This window comes from Aquarana catesbeiana, linkage group LG08 (genome assembly GCF_042186555.1).
Source record: "Aquarana catesbeiana isolate 2022-GZ linkage group LG08, ASM4218655v1, whole genome shotgun sequence".
Lineage (NCBI taxonomy): Eukaryota > Metazoa > Chordata > Amphibia > Anura > Ranidae > Aquarana > Aquarana catesbeiana.
In genome coordinates this window covers 199840046-199867021 of record NC_133331.1, presented here as the reverse complement: position 1 = coordinate 199867021, position 26976 = coordinate 199840046, and the positions used below count along the sequence as shown (strand labels likewise).

At 41.6% G+C, this 26976-nt stretch overlaps 1 protein-coding gene across 24 annotated transcripts in view; it reads left to right on the top strand.

Moving 5' to 3' along the window:
• Positions 1-26976, top strand: part of KCNMA1 (potassium calcium-activated channel subfamily M alpha 1) — a 1086632-nt gene that overhangs the window by 341336 nt on the left and 718320 nt on the right. The gene's annotated exons all lie outside the window — the stretch shown is intronic.

The following is a 26976-nucleotide window of genomic DNA, read 5'->3' as shown; positions in this document are numbered from 1 at the left end:
AAATTTTGTTACTATTATACTCTTTTTATTCATATGTGATCACCATGGACACTTCATTTAAAGTCCCACGGGCAAAATTCTTTGTTTCAGTCTCCAAAGGGAGGGGGATCATGCTCTGCTTCAGTATGTCACAGTACATGTTGACATTCATGGTTCCCTCAATGAACTGTAGCTCCCCAGTGCTGGCAGCACTCATGCAGCCCCAGACAATGACACTCCCACCACCATGCTTGACTGTAGGCAAGACACACTTGTCTTTGTACTCCTTACTTTGTTGCTGCCACCCACGCTTGACACCATCTGAACCAAATAAGTTTATCTTGGTCTCATTTGACCACAGGACATGGTTCCAATAATCCATGTCCTTAGTCTGCTTGTCTTCAGCAAACTATTTGTGGGCTTGCTTGTGCATCATCTTTAGAAGAGGCTTCATTCTGGGACGACAGCCATGCAGACCAATTTGATACAGTGTGTGGCGTATGGTCTGAGCACTGACAGGCTGACCCCCCACCCCTTCAACCTCTGCAGCAATGCTGGCAGCACTCATACGTCTATTTCCCAAAGACAACCTCTAGATATGACACAGAGCACATGCACTCAACTGCTTTGGTTGGCTATGGCGAGGCCTGTTCTCAGTGGAATCTGCCCTGTTAAACCACTGTATTGTCTTGGCCACTGTGCTGCAGCTCAGTTTTAGGGCCTTGGCAATCTACTTATAGCCTAGGCCATATTTATGTAGAGCAACAATTCTTTTTAACAGATCCTCAGAGAGTTCTTTGCCATGAGGTGCCATGTTGAACTTCCAGTGACCAGTATGAGAGAGTGAGAGCGATGACACCAAATTTCACACCTGCTATCCATTCACACCTGAGACCTTGTAACACTAACGAGTCACATGACACGGGGAGAGAAAATGGCTAATTGGGCCCAATGTGGACATTTTCACTTAGGGGTGTGCTCACTTTTGTTGCCAGCGGTTTAGACATTAATGGCTGTGTGTGGAGTTATTTGGCGGGGACAGCAGATTTACGCTGTTATACAAGCTGTGCACTCAGTACTTTACATTGTAGCAAAGTGTCATTTCTTCAGTGTTGTCACGTGAAAAGATATAATAAAATATTTACAAAAATGTGAGGGCTGTACGCACTTTTGTGAGATACTGTGTGTGTGTGTGTGTGTATATATATATATATATATATATATATATATATATATATATATATATATATAATATGTGTGTCCTTTGCGGAAGGTGAAGGGATAGCTTGCCAATGGGGACACATATCACAGATATTCCTAGAGGCTAGAGTTGGCCAATAAACCTTAAGATGAATACTGGACATTTTTTCATGTAGACATTGATGTACTTCATCAGTTCAACAACTTCCTTTTGTTGGTAAGTTTGTGATGCAGGATAACTATTCTCGCACAAACCCTCTGTGGGCTTCTTGCTGTGTTTAAAGTGACCCTATAGCTAAAATCTGAATGTCAATGTATTTGTTACATGAAGTACACAGTAAATACTTACCTCTCCTGCTGCCCATGCCACCAAATGTAGAAAATGACAAAGCTTTTGACTATTGATCTCCTGTGTCCTCTTCTTTGTTCAGTGGTTCGTTATGCCAACTCCTATGCCATCCCTGTGTCCTGTACTGTTTTATTAAATAAGGCTGCACATTTGCTAAGACGGCGTGCATTTTGTTAAATGTTAAAAGTGTTTGAAATTTGGGACAAAATTTTGACTTAAGTCAATGGACCTGTTCACATAGCAAACAAAAGCATCAATCATAAGTTGCAATAATTCCCCCCTTGCCTATCTTCTTATTATTACAGGTATTTATATAGTGCCAGTGCAGTGCTTTACATATTGTACATTCACATCAGTCCTTGTCCTCAAAGAGCTTACAATCTAAGGTCCCTATTTCAAATGCATGCATACATACTGGACCATTTTAGACAGGATCCAATTAACCTAACTGGCGTACCCAGAGTAAATATACACAAACACAGAGAGAATATTCAAACTCCATGCAGATAGTGTCCTGACTTTGAACCAGGGAGCCTATTGGTCTCTGCTGCATTATACCAGTTAACCTAGTAAGGGTTGAAAAATGTATGGTCATTCCATTGTTTAGACTTTTTGGGTAATTAACTTTCTCTGCAGACTGTCAACCTAAAATGACAACTTTAATAATGATACATAGGTTTAGATTGAACGAATCCACACATTTTTATAACTAAATAAAAACCTAGTGGGAGGAGTGAAGAAGCTGAAAGGAAGATTGACACCTTTTTCCTGAGCCGAGCTCATTATAGCTATAGTGATTCTTACTGTAGACTGAAATTCTGAGCGAGATAGCTTCTTATCATTGTGTTTAAAGTCCAACTTCGGGCAACTAAAAAATTATACCTTGCAATAGGATTGCATCCGCACTGCAAGGGTTATTTACCTGTTTAAGTCTAGGGGAACAATGAGGCTACATTCATGTGAGCATTTAGCCACAGTTCAAATCCTAGTGGCAAGAGTCTACTAATTGCAGCTGCTGGGTTTACCAGCTGTGAGAGGATAGCTGGGGCCGTCAAGACATACACTGCAATGACAGGCTGTCGATGGCCGCAGCTATTTGTGCCTGTTCACACAGCCAGGGATCATCTGCATTGAACGTGACTGGATGCACACAAAGTGCCGCAGATGACTGCTGGCTGTTCAAACAGGCACCGATAGCTGCAGCTGCCCACAGCCTGTCATTCCAGCTATCCACTCGGAGCTGTCAAACACAGCAGCTTGAATCCGTATACAGGGGGTCCCCTAGTTACAAACATCCGACTTACAAACGACTCCTACTTACAAACGGAGGCAGACAACAGGAAGTGAGAGGAAATCTACCCCCTAGGAAGGGAAATTCTCTCCTGTAAGAGCTATTTTGGGGAAAAGGTACCTCCACTGATGCTTTATCACCAAGGCTTGTTTCTACAACAACCCAAAATTTTCAAAATCCAATTGTCATTGGGACAGAAAGTGAGGTGAAATCTTCTGAACAGGGGCACAGACAGCAAAACAAATGTCACAGGGGTGTTAACCCTTCCCTATGCTATCCAAAAAGCTTAAAAATAGTTTTTTTGGCTGGAGCTACACTTAAAAAATGTACCTGTTCCGACTTACAAACAGATTCGACTTAAGAACAAACCTATAGTCCCTAACTTATTTGTAACCCGGGGACCCCCTGTATTCTTCTCACTGGGATTTGCACCATGGTTAAACTATATACCATGCGAATGTAGTCTAAAAGAAGATTTACTTACCCAGTCCTCTGCTCCTGCCTTCTGCTAGACTGGTCCCTGTAGCATCTTCTCCCCCACGCTCCAGTGGGCTAGGATCCTGATGACGTCAAGAAAAAAGCAGGGTTTACAGCCCTGCAAGGGACATGTTGACACCGAGGGAAAGTGTGGGGGAGCACCATCTGCCAGGGGAGTGGAGGATAAGGCATGTAAAAGTGTTTCTGGCCTCCCCTAGACAAAATTAGCAATTCATTTGTGATTTTCCTTAATGTTGGGCTGCAAGAGTTATAAGAGGAAGGGTGATTTTTAACTGCTACCAGCCACCCTAAGCAAATCCCATTTTTGGTTTATTAAACCTCAAATATCTGCTAATCTGTAGTGTGTTTAACCACTTCAGCCCCGGACGGATTTACCCCCTTCCTTACCCCCTTTTTGCGATGCAGCACTGCGTCCCTTTAGCTGACAATTGCGCAGTCGTGCAACGTTGTACCCAAACAAAATTGACATGTTTTTCTCCCACAAATAGAGCTTTCTTTTGGTGGTATTTGATCACCTCTGCGGTTTTTATTTTTTGCGCTAGAAACAAAAAAAGAGCGACAATTTTGAAAAAAAAAAAATTTTTTTACTTTTTGCTATAATAAATATCCCCAAAAAAGTCACTGTCCTGGTTGGTGGCGGCTTACCTGTATGGACGAATGCGATGCTCTGGAGAGCAGTGGGTCCTAGCTCTGGACTATTATGACTTTTGTTTCTGTGAAGGAACAACCCATTGAATATATCTACCGGAGCTACCTACCTGCATAGGGCAGTCCGCTTTTTCCGTCCCTGTTCTTTTTGGTTTTCCTCCACCTCTTTTTCTTCTCCTGGCAGCTTTGAGGTTCTTTGTTACCATTTAGATACAAACCTAGGCTCCACCCAAGACATCATTTTTTCTCCTGGTGAACCCTGCCATTTTTTGCGTCATACGGGTGGACCAGTGTGGATAAGGCGGGGCCAGCCATACACCCCGTCTTCCTTGGTATTTCGGGGTGTTTCTGACGGGTTCGCCACCGGGATCTGGCAATGAGTTTCTTATACTGATATGTTTGGTGCGATTCTTCCCACAAGTTGCCCCTGATGAAGGGACCTTCTGTTTAGTCCCGAAACCCATAGTTTCAAGTGGAAGACTGCACGAATATATATATTTTTTCGACTAACACACCAGCATATCTATTTTTAAGTTTTTTTTTTTTTTTTTTTTTTTTACTTGATTCATATGTCGATTTCTTCATTTTTGTATTTTGTATATTTGTACCAATAAAACTGTTTTTTTATTACTCTGTTGCCGTTAAAGTCCCATCAACTATCCGAGGGGGTAATTTTATTTCCTTGTCCCAGGGATGGTGGCAACTCCTATGACCTAGCTGGATGGTATCCCCTTTTAATTGGCTAGTGGAAGGCTCAAACATGAGGGAAACATATTTTCTATGTAAGGACACTCTCTGTCCATACCAGGAAAAATAAGTCACAAATCATAACATGGGGGTACAGTACTAGAAGTCCTCATGCACATGGGCATTTATTAGCTTACAAATCCTCAATTATTAAATCCGTGATGATTTCCTGTGCCCAGGGAGCTGCATGTGCTGTGTACAACCACCAATACAAGTAAATAGTTATACGCAGTGTACACCTGTAAATGGCAGTTGCTTCTGCATCTGTGTTCATTAACATATCAGTATAAGTATCTGAATTTGACATGGCTGGCAGTCCCTGTACAGGGGGGTTGGAGTGTGAGAGGAAAAAGCAGCAAAAGGAGCCAATATGTTAAGTGCCAGTCACAGTACATTTGCTGCTGCAGGATGGCACAGGCAGGCAGGCAGGCCTCTTCCGGGTTAGACGTGCGCTGCTCCCGCGAATGCTGTGTCCAGGTATGCTATGCGATCACATGATCACAATGTCAACAAAGCTGTTATGAATGAATTTCACTCATAACAACTGTGATTTCTATAGTGATGCTGTGATTGGCCCACAGCTATCACATGGTAAGAAGAAAAGAAGGTTGGACGGCCGCACTCCTATGCAATTTCTTTATTCAAGTGCCAAAGGTGAACTACAGGTATCGGCTTACATGTTTCACACCAAGGTCGTGTGTTTACTCATAGCTCCCTCCACATAGGATAGAGGCTTTTTGGAGCAGCAGGGTAAGAGAAACTGCCTTAGAGTGATGTACATGTACAGCTATCACATGGCACCCCCGCCAATCCCAGCACCCTGTACCATTTGATAGCTGTAGGCCATTCACAGCACACAATAGTAAATCACAGATGTTATCAATGTAACCCATTCATGACAGTTCAAAACATTGCAGATACAGTGATCATCACTGTAACAGCAATCAAAGTGTAAGGGAAAAAAAAATCCCTGATCACCTCCCCAGAGTAATACATTGTCACTATGGTGACACTGAACTACTCTGATGAAAGTATTAAAAAAAAAAAAAGTGAATAAAAAAAAAACTAAAAAAAATTAATAAAAAAATGATTTATATTTTTTGTAAGTACCAGTCAGTATCCCTGATCACCGCTACACCAGTCATATGATGATGCTGTACTGCACTGGTGACAGTATGTAAAAAAAAAAATTGTGAAACTTTTTTTTAATCTTATTTTTATTTAACCACTTCAGCCCCGGAAGAATTCACCCCCTTCCTGACCCGGCCATTTTTTGTGATACTGCACTGCGTCGCTTTAACTGACAATTGCGCGGTCGTGCGACGCTGCACCCAAACAAAATTTACGTCCTTTTTTTTTCCCACAAATAGCTTTCTTTTGGTGGTATTTGATCACCTTTTTGGTTTATATTGTTTGCGCTATAAACAAAATAGGAACGACAATTTTGGAAAAAACACAATATTTTATACTTTTTGCTATAATAAATATCCCAATTAAAAAAAAAAAAAACAAAAACAATTTTTTTCCTCAGTTTAGGCCGATATGTATTCTTCTACATACTTTTGGTAAAAAAAATCGCAATAAGCGTATATTGAGTGGTTTGCGTCAAAGTTATAGCGTCTACAAAATAGGGGATACATTTATGGCTTTTTTATTATTAATTTATTTTTTACTAGTAATGGCAGCGATCAGCGATTTTTATCGGGACTGCGATATTGTGGCGGACAAATCGCACACTTTTGACACTTTTTTGGGACCATTGACATTTATACAGCAATCAGAGCTAAAAATAGCCACTGATTATTATTATATTTATTCACGATTATATAGCACCAACAGTTTACACAGCGCTTTACAATGTATAGGGGGGACAACACAATTACAGTACAGTTCAATACAAAAGGTACAGGAGGGCCCTGCTCTTAGAGCTTACATTCTAAAGGGAGGGGGTGGTGGCACGAAATAATATATATATATAATAGCTGCAGAGAATGATTTGATGGGGGTGGCTCGGGGACAGTTGTTAGGTGGGTGTGGGATAGGCTTCCCTGAATAAATATTTTCAGGAATCTCCTAAAGGTGGACAGGGTAGGGGCTGATCAGACATACTGGGGCAGGGAGTTCCAGAGGATGGAAGAGGCTCTGGAGAAGTCCTTAAGGCGAGCATGGGAGGTGGTAACAAGGGAGCTAGAGAGCAGGAGGTCCTGGGAGGAGCGGAGGGGACGATTTGGGCGATATCTGCAGATAAGGTTGTTGATGTAGATGGGGGCAATGTTGTGAATGGCCTTGTAGGTTATGGTTAGCATTTTGAATTTTACGCGGTGGGGTAGGGGAAGCCAGTGAAAGGATTGGCAGAGAGGAGCAGCAGTCATGGATCTGTTAGTGAAGTGTATTTGTCTAGCAGCAGAATTCATAATGGACTGAAGGGGGGATAGCCTGCTTAAGGGTAGGCCATTAAGGAGAGAGTTGCAGTAGTCAAGGCGGGAAATAATCAAGGAGTGAATAAGTTGCTTTGTGGTGTCATTAGTCGGGAAGGAACGAATTCTGGAGATGTTGCGGAGGTTAAGGCGGCAGGATTTAGCCAGTTATTGGATGTGGGGGCTGAAGGAGAGGTCAGAGTCAAGGATTACACCCAGCACCCTGGCATGTGTGGAGGGACCAATGGTTGTGTTGTTAATATTAATGATGCAGTCACGGGGGGGGGGGGGACCGTGAAGGAGGAAATATAACAAGCTCAGTTTTAGAAAGATCAAGTTTGCAGAAGTGGTGTGACATCCATATCGATATGTCATTCAGTAAGTTTGAGATCCTTGAGGAGATCGAGGGGGTGAGTTGAGGAGTGGAGAGATAGATCTGGGTGTCGTCAGCATAGAGGTGGTATTGGAAGCCATGGGAGGTTATTAACTGGTCCAGGGAAGAGGTATAGAGTGAGAATAGGAGAGGTCCAAGGAACGGAGCCTTGGGGTACCCCAACAGAAAGAGGAAGGGAAGTGGAGGAGATGGAGTTGTAAGTGACACTGAAAGTGCGCTGAGATAGGTAGGAGGAGAAACAGGATAAAGCAGAATTACGGAGGCCAAGGGAGTGTAATTTGCTGAGGAGGAGCAGGTGGTCAACTGTGTCAAAGGCAGCAGAGAGGTCTAAAAGTATGAGTATGGAGTAGAATGTTGTGGGCAGAAGCCAGACTGTAGGGGGTCGAGAAGGTTGTTATCCGTGAGGTAGCGTCTCATTCGGTCATGGACAAGGCGTCCATTGGGCCTGGTTCTGCGTGTAGAAAGCGGAGCAAGTATGTCTAGGGAGGATGACAACATAGTGTTGTAGATGGAAGTGGTTAGGTCTGGGCAGGCCAGGGGTGTGATTTTGTCATAAAGGCCATCAGTAGCAGAGTGAAGAAGGAAAGGGTTGAGGTTACGAAGGTTTCTGCGGGTAGTGGTTTGGCAGCATGGGATGTAGGAGACAAGGAGAGTGTGAAACGGATAGGGTTGTGATCAGAGAGAGGAAAGGGGGTGTTAGAGAGATTGCAGGGAGTGCAGCGATGGGAGAATACGAGGTCAAGAGTGTTGCCATTGGAGTGAGTGGTGGTTTGTGTCCATTGTGTTAGGTTAAAAGAGGAGGTTAGGTTGAGTGGTTTAGAAGTGGTAGCAGTATTAACATTGATTGGAATGTTAAAGTCACCTAGGATGATGGCAGGCACTTCAGATGAGAGAAAATAGGGTAGCCATGCAGAGAAGTCATCCAGAAAGCGTGACACTGGTCCAGGAGGCCGATAAATGACTGTGACCTTCAGACAAGCTGGAGAGAAAAGACAAATGCAGTGCATTTCGAAAGAGCAGGGGGAAAGAGAGGGAGGTGTGGGAAGTACCTGGAAGGTGCATTGTGGGGAGAGGAGAAGTCCGACACCACCTCCTTTTCGTCCACTGGGTCTGGTGGAGTGAGTCCAGAGGAGGCCACTGTGGGACAGGGCAGCTGGAGAGGTAGTGTCAAATTCCTGGAGCCAGGTTTCGGTTATAGCAGATTAAGAGATTTGGAGAAGAAAAGGTCGTTGACAGAAGCTAGTTTGTTGAAGACCGAGCGGTCTTCAGGGGAATTGGGATGAGAAGGTTGAAGTTACGACTACTGTTGGAGGAGGTAGATGGCCATTTTTGACGTTGGGAATTGGGTGTGGGAGGGCGGGGGTTTGGTGCGATGTCCCCAGACATTAGGAGTAGTAGGACGGTGAGGGTGATAAGGCGGGAGTGGGATATATGAGAGGGCAGGTGCTGTGGTGGAATGGAAGAGGTGATACTGTGAGGGCTTAGAAAGAGCAGGAGGTGGTAAGTGACGTTTTATATATATATATATATATATATATATATATATATATATATATATATATATATATATATATATATATTATAATTTTTTTTTTTTTTTTCATTTATACAGAAAAAAAGCCCCTAGTGGTGATCAAATGCCACAAAAAGAAAGCTCTATCTTTGTGACGTACATGACATAAATTTCATTTTGGTTGCATAACCGTGCAATTGCCAGTTAAAAGTAGCGCAGTGCTAAATGGCAAAGGAATGGCCTGGTCATGAAGGAGGTCAAACAGTTGTGTTAAAGCGGAACTACACTGCATCTGAGCACCACAAACAAAAATGCTGTTTAATTTTAATATTTAAAGCAAACTCGCCCATTCATGTCTCAATGCTTTATTTTGCTGAGAAATCACTTTGAAAAACACCCTCAAGCATTTCTAGCCATGGCCATCTTGAGTAAGTGCCGGTTCGCACCTGAATCTCACAGGAACACTGATTCTGATTCCCTGTGTGATTCGGGTGTCTGTTTATCAGGCACCAGAAAATATCCGGCATTCTTAGATGAGATCGCTCTCCTCTGAGTGCCTGTTTATGAAGCAGTATAGATCGCTTCTCCTTTTGACGAGTGAAGCGATCTACAAATGCTTTGAACTGTGGAGAATGCCTCCTGTTACTCTAGTCTCATGAGACATTGCGAGATTACAGTAACAGAAAATCTGTGAAACACAGAGGTGTCCATTTTCTAAGCAGCGGTGAATTACTGCTGCTGAGTACACAGGCAATCCCAGAGGAGACCGTTCTCCTCAGTACCTCCATACTACACCTCAAATTAAAGTGGTAGTAAACCCGCAGATTTTTTTTTTTTTTTTTTTTTTTAAACCTGTATAGCAAAAGGCATAATAAGCTAGTATGCACCACATACTAGCTCATTATGAAATACCTTAGAATGAAGCGTCGGCAGGTGATCTCAGTCCACGCCGAGGGAGCAGACATTTTCCCTTGGCGTGTCTTCCGGGTATCGCGGCTCCGGCGCTGTGAGTGACCGGAGCCGCAATGTCATCACTCCTGACGTGCGCGCGGGAGACTCATTTGCATCCGCCGGACCTTTCAGCCGGGAAGCTCAGCGGCTGCATGCAAGGGGAGTATCTCCTAAACCTGTACGGTTTAGGAGATATTCTTTTTACCTACAGGTAAGCCTTATTATAGGCTTATCTGTAGGTCAAAGTAAAAAAAAAAGGGTATACAACCGCTTTAATAAAGTTAAAGTCCCCCTACACAAAATATAGTGTTTCTAACCTGCTTCGCCAGTTTTGGGAGGTTTGTGAATGGCAGGGTGTGGTCGAGGAAGAAGGAGGTCAATAATTTTCGTCCTTCCTCACTTCTCCGGGGATTATCTCTCCCACCTCTGGGTTGGAGAATCTGGGAGGAAGAATTCTGAGATGAGCTGCAATCGTCAGTATCACAGCTCATCTCAGTTTCATGACACCTCAGTGTGGTGTGATTTTCAGCCCAGTCATTTACATGGGCTGAAATTGCACTGAATTAAATCAAAAGTAGTGCGTGCATGCAAAAAAAAAAAAAAAATCACTACAACCAGATTGCATGGTATTGTGGTACCATGCGACCTGGTACAGGTGCACATACTGCATTTGCAGTCTGCGTTTTGGGTGGAGTTAGGAGTATAATGACACTTGCAGCAGATTGCAAACCCAGTGCATTTTGAACGCAGAGCGGCTGAAAAAAGCATAGATGTGAACATGTTCCATAGGAAACCATGTAAATGAACTGTAGTGCCTTTCTGCAAAAACCACATCATTGTGAACCAGGTCTAAGATGTTTAGTAACAAAATGGGGTTAAAAAAACGAAAATTAGCCCTTTATAGTACAAAAAAGATAATCACTACTGTAAGGGGTTCATTTTTTAACTGTAGAACTGTGAAAGTAATATTTACATGAACTTGTCCTTTAACATCCAGTAATACACTGTCTCACCCTGCTCTGCACATGTAGAGCTGCACTGTGCCTAAAATCAGAGCCACTCAGGGTTGATCAGCTGACACCTTTAAAGCGAAGCTCCAGCCCCCCAACCCCCCACCCCCCCAAAAAAATAAGTCAGCAGCTAAAAATACTGTAGCTGCTGACTTTTAATATAAGGACACTTACCTGTCCAGGGATCCCAGACGATGCCGCCACCATTCCTTGTAAGGGAAACTGGCACTAAAGCCTTGCAGCTTCACAGCTGGTTCCTACTGCACATGCGCAAAGCGTGCTGTTCTTTCTGAATGGCCCGATGGCGGTGGAAGGAGGAGGGGGGGGCAAACTTCCGGGGGACTTTGCCATGGTGAGGTCTCCCGGATGTGGGGACAGGTACCTGTCAAAAACAGGTACCCGCTCCCCCCTGAAAGGTGCCAAACTCTGCTGTCAGAGAGACAAAAAAGAGTTGAACTTTATTCCTTCATACATGGATCTAAATTTGCCTGGTTCAGCAGGGATCATTCAAATGTATATTGACTTCTGTACAACCACCCTGTCTAGTTTTTCCCGATCAATCAGCGCCACTGGCTATAGCCGGCAGCACTGAGCATTATATTTTGACAGTGGAGAAGGCTCCCTGCCGTCAGAACGCAAAGCCCAGTGGGAGGATTCCCCCATCCACATCAAATGTGTGGATGGGGAAATTGGATCAGGGAAAGCAGATCTTTTTTTTTTTTTCGTTCTACCAGACATTTCGGTTTAACAAAATTATAAATGTAAGGGTTGCCATACAAGGTGAATGTATTCTCTTATCTCCCTCATAGTCTCTCCTTTCTTCCTCATTCACTGCCTGTGAACTTTAGCACTGTAAAGTTTCAGCCTTCCTCTCTGAGTCAAGACATACAATCAAGGCTGGAAATGTACATATTATATTGCATAAAGTGACATGTAGTTTTTGAGATGAAAGAGAGGGAGGAAGTTTCCAATAAGCAAGTGACTCCTTTGGGCTTCAACAAAATGACGACCTCCAGCAAGAAGAAACAGGAGCGATGCTGAAGGCAATTTACAGCACACACTCATTTTAGTGGCATAATTATTCATGTGGAATGTATGTTCGTTTGTTAAAGAACATTAATTATCACACTGTTATGAATAAAGTTCCCCTTTAATGTTATGCTAACAATTTACGCAAACCATTTTGCATGCGTTGCAATGTAGCATTGAAAAAGGAACAAAGCTCTCCTAGAGTAAAATCCTATGTTCATTTGATTTGGTACTGTGCCATTCTGCTATGTTCCAGAAAAGTTGCACTAATGTGATAACATTTTAGGCAGCACACTTTGTGGCTATTATTTTGCATAAATATATGTTGGTGCACACATTCGGTATATATTGATTTATTAAAATTACAGCCAAAGCAAAAAAAGTTTTGCTATCCCCCCCCCCCCCCTAAAAACCAAGGAAACAAAAAATAAGTATCCAAATTTGCTACCCAATAAAGCCTTATCTGTCCCCCAAAAATATGATGTGTATTAAAATATCAATTTTAATAATCAGGTTTGTTTTTTAATATAATACATAATGATGTTTCTTTAAAGCATCAGTCTTAAAAGAGTATGTGACAGCTAAAAACTGAGGTATGTATATAGATTTACTTACCAATGGTACATTGGTAAATGATACATTTTATTGTTTGGATGAATAGTACATTATTTAAAGGATTGGTCCAATAATAAAGATATGGTAGCATTGGTTAGATGCTAGTGAGCTGAATGACACTTTCTTTTATATTGAGGACTCCAGTCTCCAGATCTTTCCACTTCTTCTCCCATCTCTGACTATTAAAATGCCCTGTAGCCTCATTCTTTCTGCTGCAACTGTTTTCCATAATATAAAGTAAATGAACGATTCCAGTAGTAAGTGAGACCCCCTCATAGTTTCTACAGCAGGATGACAAACCTGTGAATTTAAGTATGGAGAGATCAATTGGCATTTGCTTGATTTGTTATAACCAATCTGAAGTTGACCAATGTGGGTATAATTAACTACATACAAAATAATTAAAGTTCCCTTGTACCTAAATATGTCGGCTTGCAGGATAAACTTTATAATAGCATCTTTCATTTTGTAATAAAACAGGTCTCCGTTCATATACTTTTGTTAATATATATAGAAAAGCCACTTCACAACTTTTTGTTTTTCGTGATTTAAAAAAAAATGTTAAACAAATAGCATGCTGAAGTTATAATAATATACCCACCTTACCTTCTATCTTGAGTACATCTCTTTCTTGTATAACAGTAGGCAATATGTGAAAGGGAAGGTAAGGTGGGTATAACAGTAGGCAATATGTGCAGGAGAAAAGTATGGAAGGTATGACGGGGTGGGGCAATATGTAAATAAGGGTATAGCACAGGAAATGATAGTGGGAAGTTTGTGCAGCAGAGGGATGTAAGGATCCATTCACACGAGGTTCGACTGCTTGTCCCGTGTAGGTTTGTGTATTCCTAGCACAGGGATTTACAGGTGGTGTTGTGCATCCCTGTGCTGGCAGTCCATAGATGGCTATTGGGACACTCGGCTGCATGGACAGAGCTGCTGTGTCCCAATATGACATGCAAGTGCATGTGGGTGCTGGTCCCTGAATGCACACAAGGCAGGTTTGAGGACCAGCACCCACATACATGGACATGTCATATTGGGGACACAGCGACTCTGTCTATGCAGTCTCATGTCCCAATAGACTTCTATGGACTGCCAGCATGGGAACGCATGCAACACCCGTGCATCCATGTGCCAGGAAAACACAGACCTACACAGTCAAGTGCTCCATGTGAATGGACCCTTACAGGGGGAATATGTACAGGAAAGGATTGCAGAGGATAGAACGGGGTGGGGTGCAGTTTGTACAGAAGAGGAATCTAAAGGCTATACCAGGAAGCAGTTTATGCAGGAGAGGAGTGCAGAGTATAGGACAATATATAATATAATAATATAGTGTATGTGCAGGAGAGTCTTATAAGAGGGTATGATGGGGGCAGTATGTGCAGGAGAGAAGTGCAGAGGATATGACAGAGGGCAGTATTGTGTAGGAGAGGAATGCAAGAGAAGTGTAGAGAACACGCAGAGGGCCAATGTGTGTACTAGGCTACAGGGTATAAAACTATGCAGCACGTTGCATGTGTTCTTGCACTTTGCACGTGTGCAGCCCATGCATTTCATTGGGCTGCCCTATGTGTGACAAATGCTCCAAAGAAGCTCTTGCAACTTCTTGAGCTTCAAGCTTTGGGTGTTCAACTGCAAGTTTTGGCACATTTGCTATTTTTTGTTTGTGCGCAAAAATGTGCAATTTTTTGCTTGCCCCAATTCGGGGTGCTGATTAGTAATGAATGGCACCGCAAGCTTGACTTTGTTGCATTTTACAAACACCCGCAAAGTCGTGAAATTTTGCACATGTTCACACGTTGCTATGGTGTGAATGCCGCATTATGGGCAATATGTGCAGGAGAGGAGTGCAAGGGATATGGCAGTGGGCAAGAAGAAAACAAAGGGTGCACAGGCCTAGTGCATTAAGAACATTAAGGGTCCAGAAATGTAACGCATGTAACATCCAGATTGAGATGATGTTAAATTCAAGCCTCCATGGCCAGCGGTCGAGCTTTGTGCAATGCAGTAATCCAGGATGATCCCCAGCAGAAGACCCATCCAAGATGGAAGAGCAGCAGCACATTTTTGTAAATATTTTATATCTTTTCATGTGACAACACTGAAGAAATTACACTTTGCTACAATGTAAAGTAGTGAGTGTACAGCTTGTATAACAGTGTAAATTTGCTGTCCCCTCAAAATAACTCAACACACAGCCATTAATGTCTAAACTGCTGGCAACAAAACTGAGTACACCCCTAAGTGAAAATGTCCAAATTGGGCCCAATTAGCCATTTTCCCTTTCCGTTGTCATGTGACTCAATAGTGTTACAAGGTCTCAGATGAGAATGGCGAGCTGGTGTGTTAAATTTGGAGTTATAACTCTCACTCTCTCATACAGGTCACTGGAAGTTCAACATGGCACCTCATGGCAAAGAACTCTCTGAGGATCTTAAAAAAAGAATTGTTGTTCTACATAAAGATGGCCAAGGGTAGACAACCTCGGCACTCCAGCTGTGGTCAAACTACAAATCCCATCATGCTTGTGATTATCAGGGTCTTGCAATGTCTCAAGGGACTTTGTAGTTTCACGGCAGCTAGAGGGCCGAGGGTGCCTGCCCCTGGCCCAGGCTATAAGAAGATTGCCGAGACCCTGAAACTGAGCTGCAGCACGGTGGCCAAGACCATACAGCGGTTTAACAGGACAGGTTCCACTCAGAACCAGCCTTGCCATGGTCAGCCAAAGAAGTCGAGTCCACATGCTCAGTGTCATATCCAGAGGTTGTCTTTGGGAGATAGACGTATGAGTGCTGCCAGCATTGCTGCAGAGGTTGAAGTGGTGGGGGGTCAGCCTGTCAGTGCTCAGACCATATGCCGCACACTACATCAAATTGGTCTGCATGGCTGTCGTCCCAAAAGGAAGCCTCTTCTAAAGATGATGCACAAGAAAGCACGCAAACAGTTTGCTGAAGACAAGCAGACTAAGGACATGGATTACTGGAACCATGCCCTGTGGTCTGATGAGACCAAGATACACTTATTTGGTTCAGATTGTGTTAAGCGTGTGTGGCGGCAACGAAGTGAGGAGTACAAAGACAAGTGTGTCCTTCCTACAGTCAAGCATGGTGGTGGGAGTGTCATGGTCTGGTGCTGCGTGAGTGCTGCCAGCACTGGGCAGCTACAGTTTAAGGGAACCATGAATGCCAACATGTACTGTGACATACTGAATCAGAGCATGATCCCCTCCCTTCAGAATCTGGGCCGCAGGGCAGTATTCTAACATAACGACCCCAGACACACCTCCAAGATGACCACTGCCTTACTAAAGAAGCTGAGGGTAAAGCTGATGGACTGGCCAAGCATGTCTTCAGATGTTAGCGCAAGGTCTCTAACATCTACCAGCTCCGTGGTGTCATCATGGAGGAGTGGAAGAGGACTCCAGTGAAGTTCTGGTGGACTCCATGCCCAAGAGGGTTAAGACAGAGCTGGAAAATAATGGTGGCCACACAAAATATTGACACTTTGGGCCCAATTTGGACATTTTCATTTAGGGGTGCACTCACTTTTGTTGCCAGCGGTTTAGACATTAATGGTTGTATGTTGCGTTATTTTGAAGGGACAGCAAACTTACACTGTCATACAAGCCGTACACTCACTACTTTACATTGTAGCAAAGTGTCATTTCTTCAGTGTTGTGACATGAAAAGATATAATAAAATATTTACAAAAATGTGAGGAGTGTACTCATTTTTGTGAGATACTGTATATACAAAAGTGACCGTGTCCCTTTAATCTGTACCACAAATTCCCATGCTGTCAATGTTGGAGAAATCTTGCTTGTAGTTTGCCCTCCTTGGTAAGCATAGAGTTACAAGAAAATGTCCTCATTCTCTTTACACCATTGTCCTACAGATGGTAGACTGTGATAAGACTAAGATACCATTTATTTGTCTGATAAACATCTCTGTGTGTTGATTGCTTTTCCAAGACACCTGCTGAAAGAAATCCCTTAATAATAAATGAGATCTGAACTGGAGGGGTGTAATAGAATAAAGGACTCGTTATTTGTGTCATTACTTCTTAATGCTAGGCAAAGATGCGGTGATATGGTACCTGATGTGACAATTCAGGCATTTGTAGAGATCCTTTTTTCTTATTTGTAATCAGTTATTTCAAATGATGGTCGCTCATTGACAAATACAATGGTTTTTGGACAAAACAACGCAATACTCTCTCCACAGATACCAGCAGATGAATATTATCCCGTGTGTAGTTGATAATGAGAGCAAGCAAACATGCAGTTATTGTGCTGCATAGAAACTTTTGTGCATAAGTCTTGTTTTACAGCATGTACTATGTAATATATGGTATTTGTATATGTTTGGTCAATGTGTAGCTCACTAGTGCAACCTATTTCAAGCATAAGCAAGACACACTTGGCAGTGTAATGTTTGTCTTTACCAGTTATTTTTTTTGTCAGGGAATGTTTGCAGATACCCCTTTCCTTGGGCCCTGGAGGAAAGTAGTAAAGCGGTGCTATGGGGGACATGGCCAAATTGCGCTGACAGTGAGAGGGTCTTAAAGAGGCATGAATAAAGTGATTCTAAAGGTTTTTTTTTTTTTTTTTTTTTTTTTTAAATATCATGCATGTTATACCTACCTGCTCTATGCAGTGGTTTTGCACAGAGCAGCTCCGATCCTCTTCTTTTTGGGTCCCCTGCCGGCAGTCCTGGCTCCTCCCCTTACCAAGTGCCCCCAATAGCAAGTCTCTTGTTATGGGGGCACCTGAGCAGGCTCACTCTCGAGAATGGACATTATCCATTCACACACACAGTGCTGCTTGGCCCCAATTTGTCCACCACAAAGTCGCAGTCCCGCAAAAAATCTCTGATCGCCGCCATTACTAGTAAAATAAATAAAGTCCCTAAATCTATCTCATAGTTAGACGTGATAACTTTTGCGCAAACCAATCAATATATACTAAATGGGATTTTCCCAAAAATATGTAGCAGAATACAAATTGGCCTAAATTGATGAAGAAATTAATTTTTTTACATATTTTTATTGGATTTATAGGAGAAAGTAAAAAATATTGTTTTTTTTTCAAAATTGTTTCTCTTTTTTTTGTTTATAGCGCAAAAAGTAAAAACTGCAGAGGGGATCAAATACCACCAAAAGAAAGCTCTATTTGTGGTAAAAAAAGGACGTCAATTTTGTTTGGGTACAATGTCGCACAACCATGCAATTGTCAGTTAAAATAAAGCAATGCTGTATAGAAAAAAATGGCCTGGTCATTAAGGGGCAAATCTTCTGGCCCTTAAGTGGTTAAAGGATGAGTTCACCTTTTCAGGCAGCAGTTCACTTTTCATAATAAATAGAAGCCTTTTCCAATGCCATTTCTGGCCTAGCCTTCCTAATATGCTTTTTAATTTTATTTGGGTACAGTGTCACATGACCGCATAATTGCCAGTTAAAGCAACTCAGTGCCATATCGCAAAAAATGGCCTGGTCATTAAGGGGGAAAATCCTTCCAGGGCTGAAGTGGTTAAATAGTCAATGACTGCTTAGCAACCAATTTAGAAAATAAACACTTATATCATGTAAAATATAGTATAAAGAGTGCAGTGGTCAGTAGTTATGTATAACTCAGCGTACAGAGTGAGGGAGAGTGCATGTGATCAGCGCAGGGCCAATCAGCACTGTCTAGACAGAGGGTCAGGGGTCCTGCAGCCTCATAGAACAATCAGAGGAGAATGAAAACTCTTCCTACAAGCTTTAACCAGACACTGATGGAAGTCACAATACTGCTATATACCGCTGATGAGAAAAGGTATTTAGCAGTTTATAATTACTAAAACTATTGCATTTCCATGTTGTGTGTACTATGGGAGACCAGATATAGTGAATGCAGGGTCCTGGCTTTAGTAACACTTTAAATGGTCAATAGGATCATTGGAAGTACAACAACTGTTGTACAATTGTTTTCATCTTTTTCACTATGGGAGCTTTGTAGTGCACTATGAGGCTTAAGACAGATTGGTTAGTAGTTACTGAAAGGTTTAGGTTATGTCTCACAACATTCACTCCTCCACGTGTCAGGGTCATTTATTACAAAGACTGTACTTTGTCTCGTGTTGACAGTTTCCTTGCCTTCAAGGTTTTTCTTTGGTGCAGCTGGACCATGGAACAGCTATAGTCAGGAAGATGCTGGAGTGTTTATAATAAAAGGCCACATAGATGAGTTATTGCTGGAAAAAAATATTTTAAGCAACAGACAGCATGGATTCATGACAGACAGAAGTTGCCAAACAAAACTGATTTCTTTTTATGAAGAGGTAAGTAAAATCTTGGACAGAGGGGTGGCTGTGGACGTGATATACTTGGATTTTGCAAGGTAAAGTCTCCAGACTTGGAAAGATCAGTTTGTAAATGGATCGAAAATTGGCTAAAAGACAGAATTCAGAGAGTAGTGATTAATGATAATTATACTTAATGATATATTATACTTAAAGTGGTGTTCCGGCCGAAATTATACTTTTTAAATAAAAATACCCCTATAATACACAAGCTTAATGTATTCTAGTAAAGTTAGTCTGTAAACTAAGGTCTGTTTTGTTAGTTTATAGCAGTAGTTTGTTATTTTATAAACTTACAGCAGGCTGTGACCATCTTAAGTGTGGGCATCTGAAGCCAGACTGTATTTCTTCCTGGATCTCATCCTTGCAGATCTCGCACCTGCTCAGTGCAGCACAAGCAGTGTAATAGGTTTCAGGTCAGGTTTCCATAGCAACGGCAGTTTCAGAGGAAGTTGCTGCTCCTTCCCAGAAGGCATTGCAAACAGGAAATGATGCGATGGGCCGCGGCCAGGGAGGAGGAAGAGAAAAATAAATACAGCAGATATACAGTAGGTGCTGAGAAAAAAAATTAAACAATATCCAATTTGTTTACAGTGCACAGTTTAGTCAGGGATGCTGAAGAGTTGTAAAAGTGGGTGGAACTCCACTTTATTAATTCTTACTCTGAATGGTCTAAGGTTATTAGTGGTGAACCCCAAGGTTCAGTGTTGGGACTCTTACTTTTTAATATCTTTACTGTTTAATTGGACAACTAGGTGGCAAATGAGGTTTAATGTTGATAAATGTAAAGTTATATACTTGGGGGCTAAGAATATGCATGAATCATACATACTAGGGGGAGTACAACTGGGGGAATCAATGGTGGAGAAGGATTTGGGGGTTTTGGTAGATCATAAGCTCAATAATAGCATGCAATGCCAAGCTGCGGTTTCCAAAGCGAGCAAAGTCCTTTCTTGTATTAAGAGAGATATGGACTGCAGAGAGAAATATATCCTTTTGACCCTGTACAATTCATAAGTAAGACCTCATCTGGAATATGCAGTTCAGTTTTGGGCACCAGTTCTCAAAAAGGATATGGGGGAACTGGAGAAAGTGCAGAGAAGGGAAACCAAACTCATAAGAGGCATGGAGGAGCTCCGCTATGAGCAAGGTTCAGAGGAGCTGAATTTATTCTCTCTTGAGAAGAGGAGATTAGGGGGGGATGTGATCAACATGTAAGAAAAAGGATTGAAGATCCCCAAGAACATCATGTGCAGGGACACTAGCGGTATAGTAAAAATTCACAGCTTTATTGGACAAGAGTTATCAAAATATAAAAAGCACACTACCACCATTGCAAAATATTATAAACATGACGTTGTCCTAACTGGTTCAGGAAGCTGCTGGCAGCACACCACATTCAAACACCACATTGCACATACACCCCTGGGAATGGGAACAGGAAATATTGGAAGTCCACGCTGTACAGGATGAGATGAAAGCTAAATGGATACGTGACAATATCAGTCTGTATTGTTAACTAAATACCTTCAATAAAAATCTATTGTTTAAAAAAAAAGAAAGTTAATTGGCTCAAACTAGATCAGTGACTTCCATTCAATCACTGTCAGTCCATTTGACGTAATGCAAATGGAGCGGTCTGCTTCTAGAGAACAGCAATCCCAGAACTGATTCTCTGTGGTTCAATGTGTGTGTTGATATGTTGAAGCCCTGATAGATAACTGTAGGTACATGAGAATGTAAATAGGCAAATGAATGAAGGCTGACTGAATCAAAGTACCTCTGTAGCCACCAGGAAGTCCATCCCCATGGTAAGCCTAATATAACATAACTTAGCTTTTGGCCACAAGATGTCACATAGTTAGTAAGGTTGAATAAAGACACCAGTCCATCCAGTTCAACCCAAGTGAGTGTGCGTGTCTACAATTATCCCTGTCCCTGTACATTGCATCTTATTAAGATGCTCATCTATTATATTATTATTTTTATTTAAGGTACCCATATAGCGCCGTCAATTTACACATACATTGCACACTCACATCGGTCCCTACCCTCAAGGAGCCCACAATGCAAAGTCCCCAACTCACATTCATATACTAGGGCCAATTTTGGACAGAAGCCAAATAACCTACCAGCATGTCTTTGGAGTCTTTGGATGTCCTCAGCACACTCCTCAATTGACAGTCACCAAACACACAGTGCATAAACAGAATGTATCGTTAATGGGTGTTGGAGACAAGATGACTGGAAAATAATTCTTATACGCCGTATGGGTGTCTCTCCCTGCGATATACCAGTTTCCATGGAACTAGAAGCCACATTTATCAAGAAATTCATAGATCTAAATAAGAGATATAATATACAAAGCAGAAAAGAAAATATATGATCCACATATGTACAAATGCATAAGGGGTCCATATAGTGAACTTGGTGTTGAGTTATTCACTTTAAGGTCATCACAGAGGACAAGGGGGCACTCTTTACGTCTAGAGGAAAAGAGATTTCATCTCCAAATATGGAAAGGTTTCTTCAAAGTAAGAGCTCTGAAAATGACTCCCTCCAAAGGTGGTTCTGGCCAGCTCAGATTGCTCCAAGAAAGGCCTGGATTCTTTCCTAAATGTACATAATATAACTGGATAATAACATATTTATAGGTAATGTTGATCCTGAGAATATCCATTTTTCCCCCTGCTGGAGCAAATTGGATCATGCTTTGCTAGTTTTTTTTGCCTTTCTCTGTATCAGCTGTGGGTATAGAATTGTGTATATGGGATTATATGATGTTTTATTTATTTTTTCTCTATTATTGGTTAAACTAGATGGAGCTGTCTTTTTTCAACCTGACTATGTAACAAAATTGCCAGCTTATTTAAATTGAAGACCAGACACAGCACACTTGCTTTCAAGCATTTGGCCTCTTGGGACAACTTGACTGTGCCTTTTTCACGCAGGCTGCTAAAATCGGCCATCCAGTTTTTCACCAAGAGTCATTGGTCCAATTAAGTCGTAAAAAAATACCCAGAAAAGGAGAGGGAAAGTTGGAATATCCTAACTGATCGGTGCCATAGTCTATCCCATTTTCAAGGCTTTCTAAAGGCCTATACGCAGGATCAGAAAATCATGCGAAAAATACTGCTTTCAAAGCGATCGTACGATAATCTGATCGTTAGTACTTTCGAGAGCTGATCACGACAATTCATGCAAAATTATCCAATGGGACAAGCACAAAAAATGTTCTTGTAAGATCATATGATTTTCATTTAATCAGTACCGTTGTCATCCAAAAATACAAGTGGTCATCAACCCTGTCCTCAGGGCCCACTAACAGGCCAGGTTTGCAAGATAACTGAAATACATCACTAGAGGTCGACCGATATATCGGCCGATATTTGGCTTTTTTTACTTAATCGGCATTGGCCGATTGTGCTGATAAAAAAAGCCGATTATAACTTCAGCGGGACTTGCAAATTACTTCTGTAATAGAAGTCAATTGCAAGTTGTCTGAAGTTATCTTCTCTCCTCCTCTGGGCAGCCTTCAAGTCTGATAAGAAGATACATTTGTATCTTTTCGAGTTCTTTTATCAATAGCCTGAACTCCGTGTGTAGAATTTCTCAGTTTAACCATTTAAAGACTCAATCTTTTCTGACACTTATTGCTTACAAGTAAAAATCCTGTATTTTCTGCTAGAAAATCACTTAGAACCCCCAAACATTATATATATTTTTTTTAGCAGAGACCCTAGGGAATAAAATAGCGGTTGTTGCAATATTTTTTGTCACACGGTATTTGCGCAGCGGTCTTTCAAACGCAATTTTTTTTTTAAAAATACACTAATTTAAAAAAAAAAAAGCAGTAAAGTTAGCCCATTTTTTTTCGTCCAAAAGTTTTGATTACCTGTTTTTGTGTATTTAAGATATAGTTTTTTTTTTTTTTTTTTTAATCTAAATTCTACATACAAGTGAACTGATTGGAGGTTTGTTTTGTTCAATAAATGTTTAAATGTAAAACATTTTCTGTATCACTTATTACTTAAGGCTGCTTTCACACTGGAGCGGGCATGCGTTGACGGTAAAACGCTGTTAGTTTTAGCGGCGCTTTACCGTCATTTTAGCGGCGCTATTCGGCTGCTAGCGGGTCGCTTATAACCCAGCTAGAGGCCGAGGAAGGGGTTAAATGCACTCCTGAAGTGCTGCTGCCAAAACGCTTTGCAGGCGCTTCGGCAGCGGTGCTCATTCATTTCAATGGGCAGCAGTGGTGGAGGAGCGGTATACACCGCTCCAAAGATGCCGCCTGCAGGACTTTTTTTCAACATCCTGCCAGCGCATCACCTCAGTGTGAAAGCACTCGGGATATCACACTGAGACTGCAGGGGAGCCGTTTTACAGGCACTTTACAGGCGCTATTTTTAGCCCAAAAGCGCCTAAAAAAACACCCCAGTGTGAAAAGGGTCTAACTGTTAGATTTTATGAGATGAAGGGGAAAAAAAAAAAAAATCGGCCCAATATATCGGCCCAAAAAAATCGGCATCATATATCGGCCATCGGCCACCGCGATTTCTAAATATCGGCATCGGCATCGGACAGAGAAAAACCCATATCGGTCGACCTCTATACATCACAGGTGATCTCATTTGCTGCTCAGTGATTGCAGGATTCTAGTCTGCATCTCCCCAAGGTAATACATAAAACCTGTCCTGTTAGTGGGCCCTGAGGAACAGGGTTGATGACCACTGCAATACATTACATCACTTCCAAATTTTTATTCTGTCATACGAGAATTTTCGTAACTTTAGTAACCTCTTTATATTCGATATGAGATTAGCATGCAAAACAACAATCATTCGACCGATAATCTAATCTACCAGGCATTACCCAGGCTGAGCTGCTCAAGTCTCTGATTGCTTGCTCTCTCCTCCAAATGCGTTGTGGAATTCATGACCACTGTCATGCAGTAAAGCAGAGTTTGAGGTTTATTCAAAATGTCAAAACATTTAAGTGCCAGCCACTTAGCCGTCAATACAAAGGACAAGGACAAGGATAAGAAATGCAGAGTTAAATTTTGTTATTGGACTCTTTTATTTAGACATTCATACATAACCCTTGTTTTCCAAGACAAGAAGTGATCAGCACATTCACCCTCATAAAAGCACGTACTTAGCAGTCAGGCCCTGTTCAAATCTAGCGATTTGGAATCACGGGCGGAATCGGTGCAATTACAAATTGCAATGCTGGTAAAACGCAGCACACGTGTGTAGGTGCCATTCATTTTTAATGGCACCTAAACACAGTGTGGTTTTGAGCTGCAATCACGGCAAACCTTGTCACCCAAAAGACGCTCCTGCTCTCTTTTGGGCGACAAGCTTAACGCGATGCGATTTGCGGTGACTGCAGTGCTATTTACAATGTGGCAAAACTGCACCATGTTTCAGTGTTAAAAATTAATGGCACCGAATATAGGCATAGAGAATATTCCACCAGCACTCAGACAATTTACCACCCACCTATTCTTAGCGGCTAAATTAGTCAAACTCCGACTATGGAAATCACCAAACGCACCGGAAATAAAAAATGCTATGCACACCCTCTCTACCCACTACACATACGAGCTTATGTTAGCTTCTATGTCTGGGAAACTCAGTTTTCTTAAATAACTGGCAACCATGGGCAGACTGGTATGACTCTCACAATCTACCATGAGATAGTGTCCGAAATAGTTTACATGTAGATGAATCCTGCACTCAAAGGAGCAGCTCCTTTACACTCTGAAAAATGTCCTCTTTGCAGACTCTATACTCCTCCCCCCCATTACTTTCCTCCCCTACTTTCTTATCTGATTCACAGTTATGCTCCAGCCCCTCTACCTATTGACATTCTACATTACAAATGTTGTACTCCAGTGGAAAAATAAGATATTCAAGTATGGGCCTAGATTATTCTGCTTATTAGTACATTGTCATATTGTTAGAATTTATTCAATTTATTCAAGTTGGGACTAATTTCAATACCTGTCTGGGGCAAGGTGGAAATGCCCCTCCTAAGGTGCAGTTTGTTCTCAGATGGGGTATTGGTACAGGTTATTATCAAAATGCAATAAACAGATGTGGTACAATCTAAAGTATATCCAGATTCCCAATAATTGCATATATATAAAAGGTTAATACATTTATTATACCGCTCTATAGTTTGTCTTGCTCTTTATACATTTGGCTGCTTTTCTTTTTGAAAACCAAATCAAAACTAAACTTTGTCTAAACAGAAGCACAGTAGAGAAGAAAACTTGCGTTCCTATAGACAAAATCTATATTATTCATACAGTACTCCAAGAACCGAAGGGAAGTGTCCCTTGTAAACTATTTGTGCCGTGTGCTGTGATTCATCTCCCCACGAGATCTCTTAATTATCGTATGAAATATATAGTTAGCTTGTGCAGTTACATGTCAGCGTGTTTTCAGAGTTAATCCATTTTGCCCAAATTTTATTAAATTTTTTGGTCAATCCTCTAGATTCATATGTCATTTTATACATGGTGATGTTAGCATTAACTAATCCTTTCCAGGCGTTCAATGTAAGACAGTCTCTTCTAATCCAGTGGAGTGCAATTAGTTTTCTTACATAGTAAAACAGTAGTCTTAATAGTGTTCTCATGTTATTGCTCATGACTTCATCTTCTATGACCCCTAGTAGACCAAGAAGTGGGCTACATATGTTTGGTATAGCTAAGGTGTCAGCAATAAATTGGGTCACCTGTGACCATAACTGTCTCACTCTATCACATTCCCAAACCATATGTATAAAAGATCCTTCTGCCGTCAGGCACTTATGACAAATGGGGTCCTCCCTTCGTCCCATTTTATAGAGTCTAAGAGAGGTATAATACATTTGATGCAAGTATCTAAGTTGTATCAGTTTATCTCTGGCAGAAATAACCGTAGGCAAGTATGATGCAAGGACTTCCTCCCATTGGTCCTCTGTAATTTCTGGTATGATATCTACCCATTTTTCTCTAAGTTTACTTTCTTTAGGATTCACTCTTGCTGCTAGTATATTGTAGTATATCGATATTCGTTTTGTATGGTCTGGGTCTGCAAGTAATTTTTCTAGCTTAGAGTTCACCAGTGACACCAGTCCAACTCCAAACTGAGCATGGGCAGCATGTCTCAATCTAGTGAACTGGTATTCCCATGTCTCCGGAACATTCAATTCTCTTAACTGTGAAAAGGATTTCAGTTACCCATTAACATATAACTGATGTAGGTATGTGAACCCATACCTGGCCCATCGGAATCCATCTTCCAAACAGAAATTCTTTTAGGTTAGGGTTAAACCATAGTGGAGCATTGGGGGACAAGTGAAGAGGATTATCCAGTATATGTTTTATACAGATCCCCAATATCCGTTTAGCAGATTTGAGTATGTCTTTGCCCCCTTCAGTGGGGACTTCTCCCCTAAAAAAGAAGTTCAGTAAGGTTTCATATGAAGTTACTGCTGCTGCTTCCACTGCAACCGCAGCATTGTTTAACTGTGGGAACATTCTCCAGTGGATAAATACTAACTGAGAAGCTAAATAATATAGGCGCAGGTCAGGTATTGCCAATCCACCCCTCCGAACTGGCAATTGTAGTATTTCCAGAGAGACTCTAGCAGTCTTATTACCCCATAGGAAAGACGTCAATAGGGAATTAATATGTTTGAATATTTTTTTCGGGATATATGTTTGGGCATTGGAAAGTACATACAAAAATTTCGGGAGGAAGATCATTTTAAATAAATTGGCCCTACCATAGAGTGTAAGTGGGAGATCTTTCCATTACTGTATCCTATCACTAAACGTTCTAATTATAGGCCACAAATTGGTCTCAATGAATTAATCTACCGGTAATTGGACCATTATTCCCAAGTATTTAAACTTCTCTACAATGGCCAGAGGGCACTGGGCTGGGAGGATTAAGTCCGGCTGTGGATCCAGCGGAAAAAGGACTGACTTGGTCCAA